This window comes from Hibiscus syriacus, unplaced genomic scaffold (assembly GCF_006381635.1).
Source record: "Hibiscus syriacus cultivar Baekdansim isolate YM2019G1 unplaced genomic scaffold, ASM638163v2 tig00111398_pilon, whole genome shotgun sequence".
NCBI lineage: Eukaryota > Viridiplantae > Streptophyta > Magnoliopsida > Malvales > Malvaceae > Hibiscus > Hibiscus syriacus.
In genome coordinates, this window is record NW_024063081.1 from 208,139 (window position 1) to 224,557 (window position 16,419).

Here is a 16,419-nt window from a genome sequence, read left to right on the forward strand (position 1 = left end):
ACCACGCATGTGCGATTCTTCGATAATCTAAAATTATTCAAATATACTTTTGAAAAGACTAAATGAATTGAAATGAAAGTAATATTGTGTATCACCCGCGAATTCTGCATTAAATTCATATTTAATACAAAACCCTAGACTTTAATCTTCTTATTTTCAGCTCAATTTCTATGGTTGGAATAATTAGACCCAAATTTGTGATCATGAAAGTGATGGCCACGTGTAGTCTCAGTCACCTTTGTTTGTTCGTAATTAAGGACTCGCCATGTGAGCTGTATTGGCTAATTACATTAGAGTAAATTACGTATTTAGTCACTCAACTATTATTTTGGTTCTATTTTAGTGACACAACTTTTTTATTTGATAAATCTAGGGTGAGTACAATGTAATATATATACCAATACTTTAATCATTTGATAATGAGCGCTCATAATGGCATGTGCGATGTTCAAATTCGGGACCTCAAGGGTTAATAAAAAATACCTTAACTACCGAGGTTGTTTGGTTCGTGCCACAACTATTATATATTTTTATTAATCTGGAGTAACTACAAGGTAATATCTGTTCAAAAATAACTCTCAACTAGTTAACATTGAACGCTCATACACTTGACATTCATAGTGCTCGAACCCGAAACCTCAATGAATAGCATTAGTTCCTTTACCACTAAGGTCTCTTTGTTCATGCAACTAATGTATTTTTAAATCATATCTAATGTTATATTTTGATTCCATTTAGTCACTTGGTGTTAAAAAATAGTATTGATTTTGACGTGTCACCATAAAATGATGACACATCATCATTGGAAAAAAATTACTCATCGATAGTTCAGTTAATTATTTAACGGTGGACGATCAAATTGTAACATTAAGTATGATTTTAGAAAAATCATAAATTGAGAGACCAAAATGAGACTAAAATGGTAGATATGTTCCTAAAAACGTAGTTTACCCTTAAATTAAACTCTTTTACCACTATTATTAAATTAAATTCCTCATTGGTTAAACATTTGAAAAGAAAAGAAAATGTCATAAGGATGTGAAATCTTAATTTCCGGGTACGACAAAATATTGGATCAAAATCATTCATCGTCAAATCTTATTTTCTCTGTGTTTTTTTCTTCTTATTTTAATAAAACGTTGCATAAAATTACAGAGGCCCAAAATCCACGCCTGGTATTACGTGCCGTGGTGTTTCAAAGGGTATGTAGGTTTGGATTGGAATGATTCAACGCCTCATAAATTTATTTACGAATGCAAAATTTTATATTAGAATATAAACTTTTAAAATTTTAGAATAAAATATTTATAAAATTTTAAATTTTTAATAAAAATATATATAATTTTAAAATATATTTTAATTTTAAATTTTTAAGAAGACGATTATATACTTTACCGGGTCCATTCCTGCTCATAACCACCATCACGGCAAAGTTAACGACCATGCATTTTGGTTGTAGAAGCCGCAAATGTTGTGTTCGTTGGGGATAGTAATTGGCAGTTAATTAAGCGTATCCCCCTTGAATTGAGGGATGTTATACGCAAAATGATAAATTCTTAATTCCACCTGTGCCTAGATCTATACGCCACGTGGGGCCAATGTTACCCGTCCTAGTGGACCCCGAATATTTGAAACATATAACCGCTGTCTGGTCGATCGGGTGGACATTAACGACCTATAAAATTTGAATTTATAAATTAGTTAAATCCTTGAATTTGTTAATTATGTGAGGTTTCGACCCCAATATTTTAATTTTGAATTTGCTGTCTATAAAATTAAAACTTGAGATAATAAAAATAATGGTTTTTAAATCAATATTTATATTTTAATAATTTTAAATTTTAAAATATTTTATATCACTTTTTAAAATATAGTATGTTTTAAATCAATTTTTAAATTGTAAAATATTTATATAATCTTCAAACTATTAGTAATATTATTTTGTTTTGATATTTTTGTTAACTCTACTAGTTAAACAAATGTAATAATAATTTTTTTTAAATATTTTGAGAATTGAACTTGTAATATTAAAAAAACTCACAGCCTTCAAAATAGATAATAACTTTTAAACGTTATTGGTTCAATTCTCGTAATTCCATAAACATGTTGTTCTTTTAAAAGTCCACGAGTTTTTATCTCACGACCAACAAAATTCAATAGAGTTCACGATAAGTTAAGGGAACGATCGAAAATGGAATGATATGGATAGTTTGAGAACTAGTAAAAATGTTTTAAAGTTTAAGGATTAATTTAGAACGAGAATATAGTTTGATGACTAATATAAAATATTTTAAAGTTTATGGATCAATTTAGAATAAGGACTATAGTTTGAAGACCTCTTGTATAATTAACTATTAAAGTTTATTATATGTATTTGTTATTAGGGTAAATTATCATGTTAATAACTATATTTTAGGTTGTGTATTGATTTTGTTAACAATAACAACAACAACAAAATTCTATTCCCATATGTCATGGGGTAAGGGGGAGGTAGGGTAGTAGGTTGCCCCCAACGCCAGGTTGAGAGCAGCTTCCGTAGAAGACCTCCGACAGTCAGAAAATTAAAAATAAATATAAAATACAATGCATGTGTAAATAAATAAATGAATACATAGTTGAACATTATTCATATGCAATATTCAATATTCATATGCGCGTCTGTAATGGGAAGTAATCCCTGCAAATAAATCACTGTGTAAAAATCTCTGCATATAGACAAAAACGTAAGTCCCTGCTAAATTTTAAAAAGAGGAAACATGAAGAGAATGATACACAGAAGTCAGCGATAGCAAGCTACGAGAAGGAATAAAGTCAAATGGTCATTTCTTCTATGTTCTTTTTAAAAAATTGCCAACTCTTCTTAATTTTATTGTCAGTTAATCATTGTCTGTCATCGATCATCATTCATGACAAAATCGATACCTAAACATTCACATCTCATTCCTCTTTATTCTTCATGGATTGCTTATCTTTTAAAAAAACCACTAAAAATGATAAAGCTTCAATGTTCTAAAGCTTTAATCTCCTTTAATGGTTGTCTGATAAGGTTAATTTCAAGTTAAATTATTCATCATCATAGTGGGCGCCGCATATTGAAAGATAATCGCTTCTGGTCGATCAGTTGAATATTTACGACCAATAAAATTTGATTTTATAAATTAGTTAAATCCTTGAAATTGTTTATCATGATCGGTTTATGCCATTATCTTAATTTTGAATTTGCTATCTATAAAATTAAAATTTGAGATAATGTAAGGAATGTTTTTAGATTATTATCAATATTTTAAAAATAATTTTAATTTTTTATATACTTTTTATCAGTTTTCCAAATTCCATTTTAAAATTGATTCTAAACTTTAAAATATTATATATTAGTACTCAAATATTAATATTATTTATCTCGACCCTTTGTTAACTCTACTAGTTAAAAAATCAATACACTTTTAAAGGTATTGGGATTGAACTCATGGCCTACTAAAAAATTGCAAGGAACTTAAAAATAAATTAAATACTTTAAGAATGTCCGGGCTCATTCTCATAACCTACAAAATCAATGGAATTAATGATAAGTTAACATAAAATCAAAATGAAATGATATTGATAGGTGAGGGACTAGTAAAATATTTTAAAGTTTAAGGATTAATTTAGCATGGAGCTATAAATGATGATTATATAAATATTTTAAAGTTTAGGGAGACCCATTTAAAATAAGAGTTAGTTTAGAGACCTCATAAAAATAAACTCTTAAAGTTTATTAGTATTTATCATTAGGGTTAACTAAATTTGAGATTGTTTATTGATTTTGTTACTAAACTTTAAAATATTTCAATTTTAATATCAAAATTTCACATTATATTTTTGTCATTTAACCATTAACTTGTTAATAACTTGATGGTGTGATAATTTCTTCTTAGTTTTTTTATAGAAAATCATCAACTCTTCATTGTCAGTCAACCATCGCTCGTCATTGATTGTTATTTGTGATAAGATCAATATCTAAACATTCATGTTTCAGTCATCATTATTCTTCATAGATTGGTTTTCTACAAAAACTACCAAAAATGATGAAGCCCCAATGTTCTAATTATTATATGTATTTATCATTAGGGTTAACTAAATTTGAGATTGTTTATTGATTTTGTTACTAAACTTTAAAATATTTCAATTTTAATATCAAAATTTCACATTATATTTTTGTCATTTAACCATTAACTTGTTAATAACTTGATGGTGTGATAATTTCTTCTTAGTTTTTTTTTATAGAAAATCATCAACTCTTCATTGTCAGTCAACCATCGCTCGTCATTGATTGTTATTTGTGATAAGATCAATATCTAAACATTCATGTTTCAGCATCATTATTTTCATAGATTGGTTTTCTACAAAAACTACCAAAAATGATGAAGCCCCAATGTTCTAATTATTATATGTATTTATCATTAGGGTTAACTAAATTTGAGATTGTTTATTGATTTTGTTACTAAACTTTAAAATATTTCAATTTTAATATCAAAATTTCACATTATATTTTTGTCATTTACCATTAACTTGTTAATAACTTGATGGTGTGATAATTTCTTCTTAGTTTTTTTTTATAGAAAACATCACTCTTCATTGTCATCACCATCGCTCGTCATTGATTGTTATTGTGATAAGATCAATCTAAACATTCATGTTTCAGTCATCATTATCTTCATAGATGGTTTTCTACAAAAACTACCAAAATGATGAAGCCCCAATGTTCTAAAGCTTCTTCTAAGCTACGATCTCCTTTGATAGTTGTCCAAAGAGGTTAATTCTAAGATATTGTTCATCATCCTAAAAATGCTTCTCACCTTTCAAATTGTCGAACAAACATCCCAGTTCCCTCATGTCCAGAAAAGTCTCAAACACCTAAAAATGATGGGTATTTTGTTTATGATTTCTTGAGCTTTAATGACGTTTTGTACAAATTTAAAATAATAAAGTGGTAGAGGATAATAATACAAGTTCATTGATGTATATGATAACCGTAACAAATTTCAAAGAACGATGATTTTCGGTTCTATTTAAAATGAATGAAAAACCATAATTTTCTTTTATAAAAAAAGAGATGAGGTGGAATAAAAATATTTTTGGCTTCCACCACATATCAATATCAAACTATTAATTCATTTGGGTGTTAATGATTTAACTATTCAATAATAAAAACTAATGTAAAAATAATACTATAATTAATTATTTTATAATTAGTGGTAAAATCATCATATAAACAGAAATTCAGAATAATATGGTTTACCCTTCCATTATTATCTGTAGGAGTAAATTCAAAACGTTTATATATGCTCTAAATAATTTTTTTTTTAATTAGTTTGGACGTACAATGTAATATATTAATTCGAAAAATTCTCAGTCATATTTAATAATAAATGTCAAATACGTACCCTTGTAATGACATGCTCGAATTTAGGATCTTTATGGATAGCAACAATCCATTCAACCACTAAAATCGTTTAGTTCATGTCTCTAAGTAATAATTTTAAATTTAAATTCAGATATTATTTATATTTTCATATCTAAATTTATAAATGAGACAAATACAAACATCCAAATACGATAACACAATCCATTGTCATTCCAAATATATATGCACACCATAGATCATGCAGACAAATACTGTTATAATCAGGTGGTGTTTCTGTCGGCAATCAAGCATATCTAATTGATGTATCCACGTTGGAGGACTATGTTAAAATGCTATTGTGTAAGGTCTCAGTTAAAAAGTTTGAATATGATTCTTCCTAATAATTTTAAATGAGTAAATATTTTTAAAAATTAATGCATGAATTAAATTTTTGGTATATATTTCTTTGACCAATAGTCCAATACCTAATGAAATTGTCAACTTTTGCCGACTTAACTTTATTCTTTTTCCTGAATTATTATGAAATTGTTTCCTTTTATACCTTAAACTGCAAGTATTAAAGAGATTTTATTTGACTAAAAACTTAAATTGGAAATATTCCCGAAACAAAGGAGCATTGCAGCGTGAATTTGAAATACTTGTACATTTATTTACAACTTGTCAACATCATATGCAATTCTTGTCTTTGATAATATAATTGAGTTTATTACATCATGTCTCCAAACTATGATCCACATTTTAAATTGATCATTCAGCTTTTGAATTTTAATTTCATCCCCAACTATGATTTTTAACAAATTATGTGATTAGTATATACGTATAGTTTGGGATGAAATTGAAATGTTTAAAATTTTGGGGACCAATTTAGAAAATGTCATAGTTGAAGATGAAAATGAATATTCAAAAGTTGAAGACTAATTTAGAATGATAGTCATAGTTTAAAGATGAAATTAAAATGTTTAAAAGTTTAGAGACTACTTTAAATAAGAATCTTAATTTAAGGACATGTGATTCAGTTAACTCTTATTAATTATGTCCATTTTAATCATAGCAAGATATTAGATATTTAACCAAATTCTTCTCTGATTCTTTTTCTTTTTCTAATCAAGGAGTATATTTTATACTTGTTCCGAATCTCAGGGATTTTCATTTTCCGACTTTCTCCGGAAGAAGATAATGGATAAATCCCGCCATAGACGTGGACGTGTCATCTACATTAGAGACCATGCACTAGCCTCTCTCTATAAATACCTAGTCCTTTATCTTCTAAATCCATCCCCAAAACCAAAAGCTCAGCTTAATCTGCTCTTCTACCTACTAGTTTCTTCACTTTCTTATCAAATTAATTCTTCTTCATGGCTATCACAACTCTTCAAAACACCTTCTCCCTTTTAACTTTAGCAGCCACATTTTCAGTTTTTTCAACTGTTGCTACGGATTCTACCCTAAGCTCATTAACACCTCATTGGCAGCATAGTATGGTTGGTCTCCTGCCGGAGCAACATGGTATGGAAGCCCCACAGGCGATGGAAGTGAAGGTAATGACCAGCATGGTGAATTATTCTGACTATTTTACCTCAGACTTGTTCTTGAAAGTACCTTCTTCTTTCTTTTTTTGTAACTAGGTGGAGCTTGTGGCTATGGAGGTAGTGTAGCGCAAGCCCCATTTCGTCACTGGTATCAGCTGGAGGTCCTTCTCTGTACAAATCTGGCAAAGGATGTGGAGCCTGTTATGAGGTGCCCTAAGCACTCGTTTTTGCATTATATTCTAGCTATGAATTCTATGTTAGTTACATAAACATCCGTGTAATTAATTTCAGGTAAAATGCACCAGTAATTCAGCCTGTTCGGAAAGCCTGCAACCGTAGTAATCACTGTGAATGCCCAGGCTGTGTTCGGAGTCGGTTCATTCGATTTAAGTGGTACTTCTTTCGGTGCCATGGCGAATCCAGGCAGGCAGAGAAGCTCCGTGACGCAGGTGTCTTGCAAATTCAATATAGAAAGTAAGTAAATGGGAAAAAAGTCTTTATGGAGTTGACGAAATATGTGCATTTCAATTTTATAATTATTCTGTGTTTTGTTGACGAAATGGTTTTGCACTTTGCAGAGTTGAATGTAACTATCCTGGAACAACCATTGCGTTCCACGTTGATTCGGGTTCAAACCCCAACTATTTCGCCACCCTAATTGAGTACGAAAATGGGATGGAGACCTTGCTTCGGTTGACCTGAAACAGGCGCTTGACTCCGACTCATGGCAACCCATGCAACAATCCTGGGGTGCTGTCTGGAAACTTGACGCCGGTTCCCGGTTGCAGGCTCCGTTCTCGATCAAGCTAACGTCTCGGACTCCGGCAACACCATTGTGGCAGCCGGTGTCATTCCGGCGGGATGGGAGCCCGGAAAGACCTATAGATCAGTTGTTACTTTAAAGCCTAATAGGTGACCATATGTAGTCGATAAATTAGTATATGTATGTTAATGTTCTGTTGGCGAGTTTTAAGTCGATATGGTCATAGTCTTCCAAACTTCAAGTGTAATTACTTGATTACATGTGTTTATGGAGAATTATTACTATAAGAAAATTAATCAAATGATTGCTATCATTAATTTCGAATGACTTCGTCTTTTATGTATCTCTTATATGTAGTTAATAGTTATTATTATATTTGACATTTTGTAAGCGATCAATATTTAAAAGATTCAAAAATAAATTAATTCTTTAAAGAAACATGATCATTTAATTTAATACTAATCAAAATATGTTTTAATATAATTTTATAATTAATATGAGGTCACGTACAACTGTGATAAAATAATTTCCAAGGAATATAATTATATGATGATCCCGCACGAATCGAGTGATCTCAATGGTTAAGAGCTTATTGTTATCCCTTGAATGGGTTTGGGCACCGTATATGCATAATTATAAACTTTTATTTGCAAATGATTTAGAATATTTGAACATAATATCTTATATTCACCTCATATTTATCGAAAGAAAATATTATAATGATAATCCTAAACTTTAGATTTTAGATAACATAACATCACATCATTAACTTTTAAAAACATACAAATATTATTTATACAGTCATTTATTTTCAATATCTTATCCAATTTAATTTAATTTTAATTATATTATATTTTCAAAAAAAAATTTACCTCAAATTTGCATTTAACAACTTGGACCACTATGTTAAAATGCATTTAACGAGTTGGTTCCGTAAACGGGTTTACATAGCCCAATACTCAGCACGCCTGATAACAACTTGGACCAGTATGTTAAAGTTAATGGGTGGTTATAACCAGATTAGTTTCAGCTGATTGAATTAGTTTGGGTCTTTCGAGCATTCTTTCTAAACAAGTGGTAGTATTTGTTCTAAAAACTTTCAACAATTTGATAATAAACGCTCAAGAACATTATCTTCGAAATTCATGAACATTCTTTGTTTGATGTTGTAAGAGGACATAGTTCACTTTGAGTTAGTTATTCATAACTCGTTCATGTGTAACGTGAATGTTTAGTTTTCGTAGTACAGGATTAACAACCATGACAAGAATATTACTATTATCACATTAGATTTTTGGATCGTAGTTAAGTTGCACCCCATAACATTCAGAACGACTTTTATCTAAAGCACCTCAAATATTTTATTCATAAGATTACAATATTCAGCTTCTGTTTTTAACATTGAGGTTGATCGTTTCTCGGGGTTCCAAGACAGCAGGTGACGACCGAGATACACAAAATTCCCGGAAAAAGACTATTAATTATCCACGTCACTCCCCAATCGACATATGAAAATGAAACAAGAGTAACATGATTAGTTTGACAAGTGAACCATAGTCCAAAGTCTAACGTCCCTTTAAGATATCTAAGAATTCTTTAATAGCCACTTAGTGAGTGTCTGAGGTTATTGTATAAATTGGGCTACTTTATTAACTGTAAATCATATATCAAGTCTGGTGTGTCAAATATAAAATAGGACACCAACAACATTTCTATGTTGGCTAGCGTGCTCAATCCATCATCTTTGCTTAGTTGGGGGAGACGACGATTTCAGTATCAACAAGATTTACCCCTTTAAATTTGCTTGGGCAATGAGTTCAATAATAAATTTCCCTTTAACATAAAAAAGAAAACCTTCATCATTCTACTTAGCTCTCATTCCTAACAAGTGTTGAATTTGTCCAAGATCTTTCAAGGAAAACTTGTCATCGAAAGCTTGCATGATTCCATTAGTATGATCTTCAAAGGTTCCAATCATTAGCAACAGAAAAATGAACTTGATCATCTCCTTCCGAAATTCATGTACGATTGATGAATCTATAAAGAGAATGTGGAATATTACCTTATTTCGTCCGGAATATTACCTTATTTCGTCCGGAATAATACGTTAAGAAGATACTCGCAAATTTCAATCCACTTGATGCGATGTCGGTCAAGCTACAACGTGAAATGTCTTATACCCTACATTGTTCACCCAATTAAAACAAACATAAAACATAAGATAATATTGAAACTATTTGAGAAAGTATTTTCTTGATTTTGAATAACCATTTGCATCTTATAGTTTCTTATAAAGAGGTCCCAAGTATTGTTTTCCAGCAAAGCGTCATATTCTGCTTGAACACCAGCACTCCAATGAGGGGGCATTTTGAACTATGGTGAAGAAACCCCTATAAAACCATTACCACAAAACATATCAACCCATCAAACTCACGAAAGTAAATAACGACAATAAATTAATTATATGATGGAGATAATTAATGAAACTTGTCTACTATAATTAACTAATTTGAAGCCTTTTTATTTTTCTTTTTTTGCAGTTATTTTCATGATTGAAAATTGTACAATATGCTAAAATAAAAACCTGCAGGGTCCTTGGTGGTCCTGAAATGCTCAAATATTCAACCACTGTTTACTTTCGCCTACGTTGTTTCATATAAGCCACTGCAAATTGCGAACCACCTGTTTTCTTCTCTGGTAATTTCCTTAAAATACCACATTTTTAATTATTTTTTTCTGTTAACAGTCTTTGCACTTGTAAGAAAAGGCAGTTGGAGCAAAGTTTTCGCAGGTTACATGTCGTTGTTTCTCCCTTCATGCATACGCTTTCATTAAATCATTATTTATTAATATTTTACGTTTGAAGATACGCATATATCCTTGGTGTGGATGAATGCTTCTTTCACTCTCTTGCTATGCTTATTTTAGACTCTTTTGCGTCAAGGCAGACTCACTTGCCATTCACCCCATTTGCACATCTTTTTGGTCCCTGGTTCAGGTGCTGACTGAGATTTTGACATGGCATTGGTTGTCGACCCCGAGGCCTACCGTGTGTTGCAACTGATGAGGGGATTCAGACTCGGGGCTGAACTCGACGCACCGGCATGGCATGGGTGATGCACTCTATGAGGGGCCTGGTTTATTGGTGTTACTGCTGGAGCTCGTCCACACCACCAGTCTTCTACAGATGCTTAACGCTAAAAGGCGCTTGAATCAGGTCAAGCTCACATCATTGAATTGATAATATATACAACACATTTCTTACAAAGCTAGTCAGCATAAGTGTAAGAAATGTTATTGACACTGAATAGATTGTATTTTAGGTGTAAAACAATTCCCTGTCAATAACACTGAAACCTCAACTATGTAAGATTGATTCAAATTTCATTGAAGCTACAGAATGTAGTCCTATATTGCACTGCTGATGCTCTTTTTGGTCTTCACATTGGTAGAGATGAGAATATGCAGAAACCATTCCCACAATCCAACAATTTTTGTGCCTCTGGGTCTTCATGTGTAAGAATCTGTAAGTCTTCTATAGGACAATATTTATGACTTGATGCTTATTTTGTAGGATTAATTTTTGCTTATTCTAATTTGGAAGCATTCACATTAATAGTTGGAATATTTTTTTTAATAGTTGGAATATTTTTTTAATAAAGTCGCTAGTCATATTAAAAAGTGAATATCTAAAATTACAATAAGAGTTCACAACTATCACCATATAATAAACACGTAATTTAAACATTTTCTTATAACATTGAACTAGCCCCTTTAGATCATATATGGACATACATGGAAAAAGTTAAAAATCCAACCAAAAGACTCTAACAAAAAATAAATACAAGTAAATCTGACTGCATTGACAAACGAGTCACGAGAGAGAATTAAACAATTGAAAGGTCATTGAGAACTGCAAATCAAAGTCGAGCATCGTAAGAAACTATCAACGATCGCAAAACGTGTATCAAAATTCAATATGAGGGTTCGTAGTAGGGAATATCAATTGAATTACAAATAAGTGTCATCTTTATCAGTTACGGCGGCGTCAAATCTAACTATGAGAAAATATAAAATAAAAAGAACGACCAAACAATCGAAAAAAGACGAAAAACGTGTCACAAAGGCAATTTAAAAAAAAAACTAAAAAAAGAAACAAAAAAAAAGAAGAGAATCGACGGTCGACAATCATCATCAAAACTGATGTCGCCGACGACTATAAAAAATCAAAGAATAAAAAGTTGATTTGATATATAGAAAACAATATAAGCTCTAAAGAAAAAGTTGATTTGATATATAGAAGAAAAAATTATTTTTCTCTGTCTAGTGGAAATTGGCGTATCAGCTTAACATAAGAGTGTTCAATCGACCAGTTCGATTAACTGATCGAATGGAACTGCCTAAAATTTATTAATCGAATTTTTCTCTTTAACTGCTAATCGGATAAAAAATTAATTTAACCAAACAATGTTTAGTTAATTCGGTTTGTTAACTAAATTAACAAAAATTAATAAATAATATACATTATATAATAAATATTTAATATTTAATAAATTTGGGCTAATTATGTTAATATGATTAATTAATCGATTTCAAATCGAATAAATCGATAATTAGAGTTTGAGAAAATTCTTAACCATTAATCGACAGATTAACCAAAATAAACTTCGGTTAAATGTTTTGGAACCCGACCCGAGTTTAGGGTAATTTCACTCAACCCAAAATACGATCTAATTTTTTAGATAAAACCCAACTCCGACCTAAAATAATATAAAATAAAATGGCTGTCCCTTTTTTCCCATATGTATGGGGTAAGGGGGAGGTAAGATAGTAGGCTGCCCCCAACACCAGGTTGAGAGCAGCTTCCGTAGGAGACCTCCAAATTATGAAATGCCCTCCGTGGGACTTGATCCCACGACCTCAAGGTTTAGAACCTTGTGCTCTACCAACTGAGCTGGATGGTCATTTCCTAAAATAATATAAAATAATTAATTTTATTCAATAAAATAAGGACTTAATTGAAAAATAATATAAAGAGGGTGTTATTACAATTATCCCTAAATATGTAAAGTATAATTATATTATTTTTTAGATTGAATTAGATCAGATATTTTTTAATCTAAATCCGAATCCAACCCCACCGAACCCAAACCTAAATTTAAAAAACACCTGATCCGATTGAATTGAATCAGATTTTCTGCCGATCCCTACTTTCAACTTTCATATACTACCAATATCGAAGTCTGAATCATCAACTTCAACATTTAAAATTAGTTGCGATAAACTTTTCACAGAAAACAGTCCCGCTCAGTCATGAATCCACACAATTCTGTTTGAAATTTCCACATTAATCTTGACCCCATGAATATGCGCCTGAGTTCCTCCACCACAGTCATTTCTCGATCCAATCATTCTTTAGAGAAAACAAACATCTTATTGCACCCTTTTTAGTCCCCTTATTAGTTACCAACTCAGCTACAACAACCCTTTTGTTAGCTGCCAACATGTACAGCTTAGTAAACACACCTCATAGGGGTTTATCACCACGCCAAATATCCACTCAAAACAAAATCATCTTGCTATCCATTTATGAATCAAAATGAATCCTCCACTCTTTTGGAGATTGGTTTGAAAAAAAATGGACTCTAAATTACCTTTTCACCCTTGTGTTATGTCTGGGATGACGATAAAGTTTAAGTGATGTAATGGGTGTCAATCCAATTGTCATATATTAATTATTATAATATGCACAATGATTATTCCTTAGTTGAATGAATATTATAAAGTGACTTTCGAGATTGATATGTTTTTGTGAACTGAATTTTTTTTTAATATGATAAAAAATGAAATTACAACGATAATCGGATATTCATTTTATTGGCATAAGATTGAGATTCATATTGTTTAATTCTTATATTTTCTCCTTCTCGTAATTTATATCATATATTGATTATACACATAATTTTAAAAGATATATTTAAATTCAATTAATTAAAATTGAATTATTTTTAAAAAGAAATGCAACGAGATGGCTCCAGTTTCATGGGTGGAACTTATTTGAAATTTTGTCATGAAAACGACAGATGAAAAGAGGTTAGGCAACTTAAGAAACAAATGAAGAATGACATGAGACGTGGCCCTATCCACCAAGTTGCACCGCAGCAATCTGCATGCGGTGTTATATATTCTAACCAACCTTACTCAACCCTAAACCAAACTTACCTCCCAATATTCGCCATACCTTTTCTGATATATTGCTGCTCCCTGTTGTATGATGGGTGGCAGGTGATTTCACATTGCCAGGATGTCTATCACTCACTACTTGTCCATCAATTATGCACGTAATATATGTGCTGTAACTCAAAATCTTCCAAGTGCATGCCCAACAAACAATGGATGAGATTTTAGTGCAACAGCAACCATTGTTGTGGTGATTCAGTACAATCACAGTGAGTTGAAAATATTAATCCATTTGATCACACTTTGGGTATACACGGCAGCCGATGCGAATGCAACCTTACAGGACCCATATTTTAGATTGTTTCCAGGAAAACAAAAGACCTCTCTCTCTTCATTCCTTTTCCTGTCAGCATTCAACTAGCTATGGCATTTACAAGCAATTTGGGGACCATTTTTTATTTGGAGTGAAATAAAAAGGCAGGATTTGCTTGTTTAAATACAAGCAACCCTATTATGGTGAAAATGACAAAATGCCAATACATATACTGATACGTGGCAGTAACCCACAGGAGGGAGAGGATCAATCTTGTCCTTGCTTCGGCTGGCTCCTCTCCACCCCTTCATTTCTCAATAACCTTTAAAATTTTCCACAATGATGATACGTATACTGATACATGAAGGATGGACTTCATCAATACCGACCTAAAAATAAATAGCAATTGACATGATCACATTTAAAACTACTTACTATCGTTATGAGTGCCTATTAATATGACAATGAAGCACCTTAATCTTATTTGTTGATACCGAAATAGCTAAAGCTAGAGAAAATTGGATAATGGAAGTTGGAAAACATTATGGCATTGGAATTTGTAGAAAACATGGCAGCAGGGAACATGCTGGACACCTAACTTACCAATGATTCAATTAAATGAGACCTCAAATAATCAATGTATTTTTCCTGACCCAACACATTAAAATTTTGTTACCTGACATTAATGTAAACCGAAATTTCATTTCAACAACAAAAATCCAGCTGCTGCTAATTGATGATGATTTTGCCAATAATCTAGTTGTGCATCTTCAATGCAAGTGCCTGAAACTAAAACCACTTTCTTTGCTTTCCCTACCTTTTTAGAAGAAAAAAAAGAGGGATTTTTTAATTAAAAAAAGTCGAAATGACCACTGAAGTAAAAAGTATCTAAGGCTAAGCTCGGCTAAATGCACTATTGAACTGTAAAAGGCTAAAATTTTCCTGCGAAAAAGAAACCAACTTTAATTTCGAGATTTCCCCAATAATTAAAAAGGAAAAGAATCAAGTAATAAACTGTGGTGTACACATATCTCAAAGTAGAAAGCCTAATAATTCTATAAATATAAAGGTTAAAAGAAGATATCCCCTAAATATATTTGTCACTAAATTAACGCATATCAAGTTCCAACCAAAATTAGTCAAGCATTGGGGAAGGGAAACGGTAAATAATTGAAAATGCCATTCTTTAATTTTTGCCTTCAATTTTGTCCCTATTATGTCCTGGATTTGTAATTTAATTACATATCACCTTCCACCATTGAACAGGGTTAATATAAACCAGTCGAACTCGAATCAAGCTCATGCATTATTATATTTGGCAGCCGACTTGATTTGAAAATTTAAAGTAGAGTTTGACTCAATTTAAAAATTCATAGTTTAAAATTGCAAGAATAATTTAAATTCGAAATCAAAATTGAAACTCCACGTGACCTCTAAACTTGTGAACTTAACATTATCAAGCTCTCAAACTTAAAACAAAAATTAAAATTCGACTCATACTTGAATTCAAAATATTATCATATTTAATTCAATTAAAATTCAAACGTGAACTTAAATTTGAGTTTAAACCTAAATATTAAATATACAAAAACTTTATATTATATTTTTAAAAAAAAATAAACAACATATAATTATTAATAATATTATTAATTTACCTATAAGGTTGGTTCAAGTGATAAATAACTTGATATAATTTAAGTAAAATTTTGAGTTTGAGTCCTTATGTATACAAAAAATCCCTACTGAAAGACCCACCAAAGTAAGGTATGCGACTGGGTCGGTTCAAATTAGTCAAGACAAGCCTTAAAATTAAAAGGACAATAAAAAAATTAATATTAGTAATTTGATTTAAAAAATTGAAAATTGAAAATTTTGAAATTGTTCACAAATTTTTTAATTCAAGTAGAAAGTAATAGTTTGAGTCAAATTCAAATTCGAATAAAATTTATCTAATTCAAATGTTGATAAATTTTGATAATTTTAACTTAAATAATTCATAATCTGTTCTGATTAGGACCTACAATTAAATAACAATTTCAGCACCATAAGATAAATAATACACCACTCTGTATACATTACTTGCTATAATAATGCAACTGTGAAATGAAAAAAGAATTATTTGGCATAGGAGAGAGGAATTTTACATGAATAAGATTTGGGAGATGGTTTCTTCTTCATCTGTAAAATTAACTTTTAAAAATTAAATTACAAAATACCAATAATCCCAATC

At 30.8% G+C, this 16,419-nt stretch overlaps 1 pseudogene; it reads left to right on the top strand.

Moving 5' to 3' along the window:
* Positions 1-6,690: 6,690 nt before the first annotated feature.
* On the top strand, positions 6,691-8,020 carry LOC120161141 (annotated as a pseudogene).
* The last annotated feature ends 8,399 nt before the right edge of the window (positions 8,021-16,419 follow it).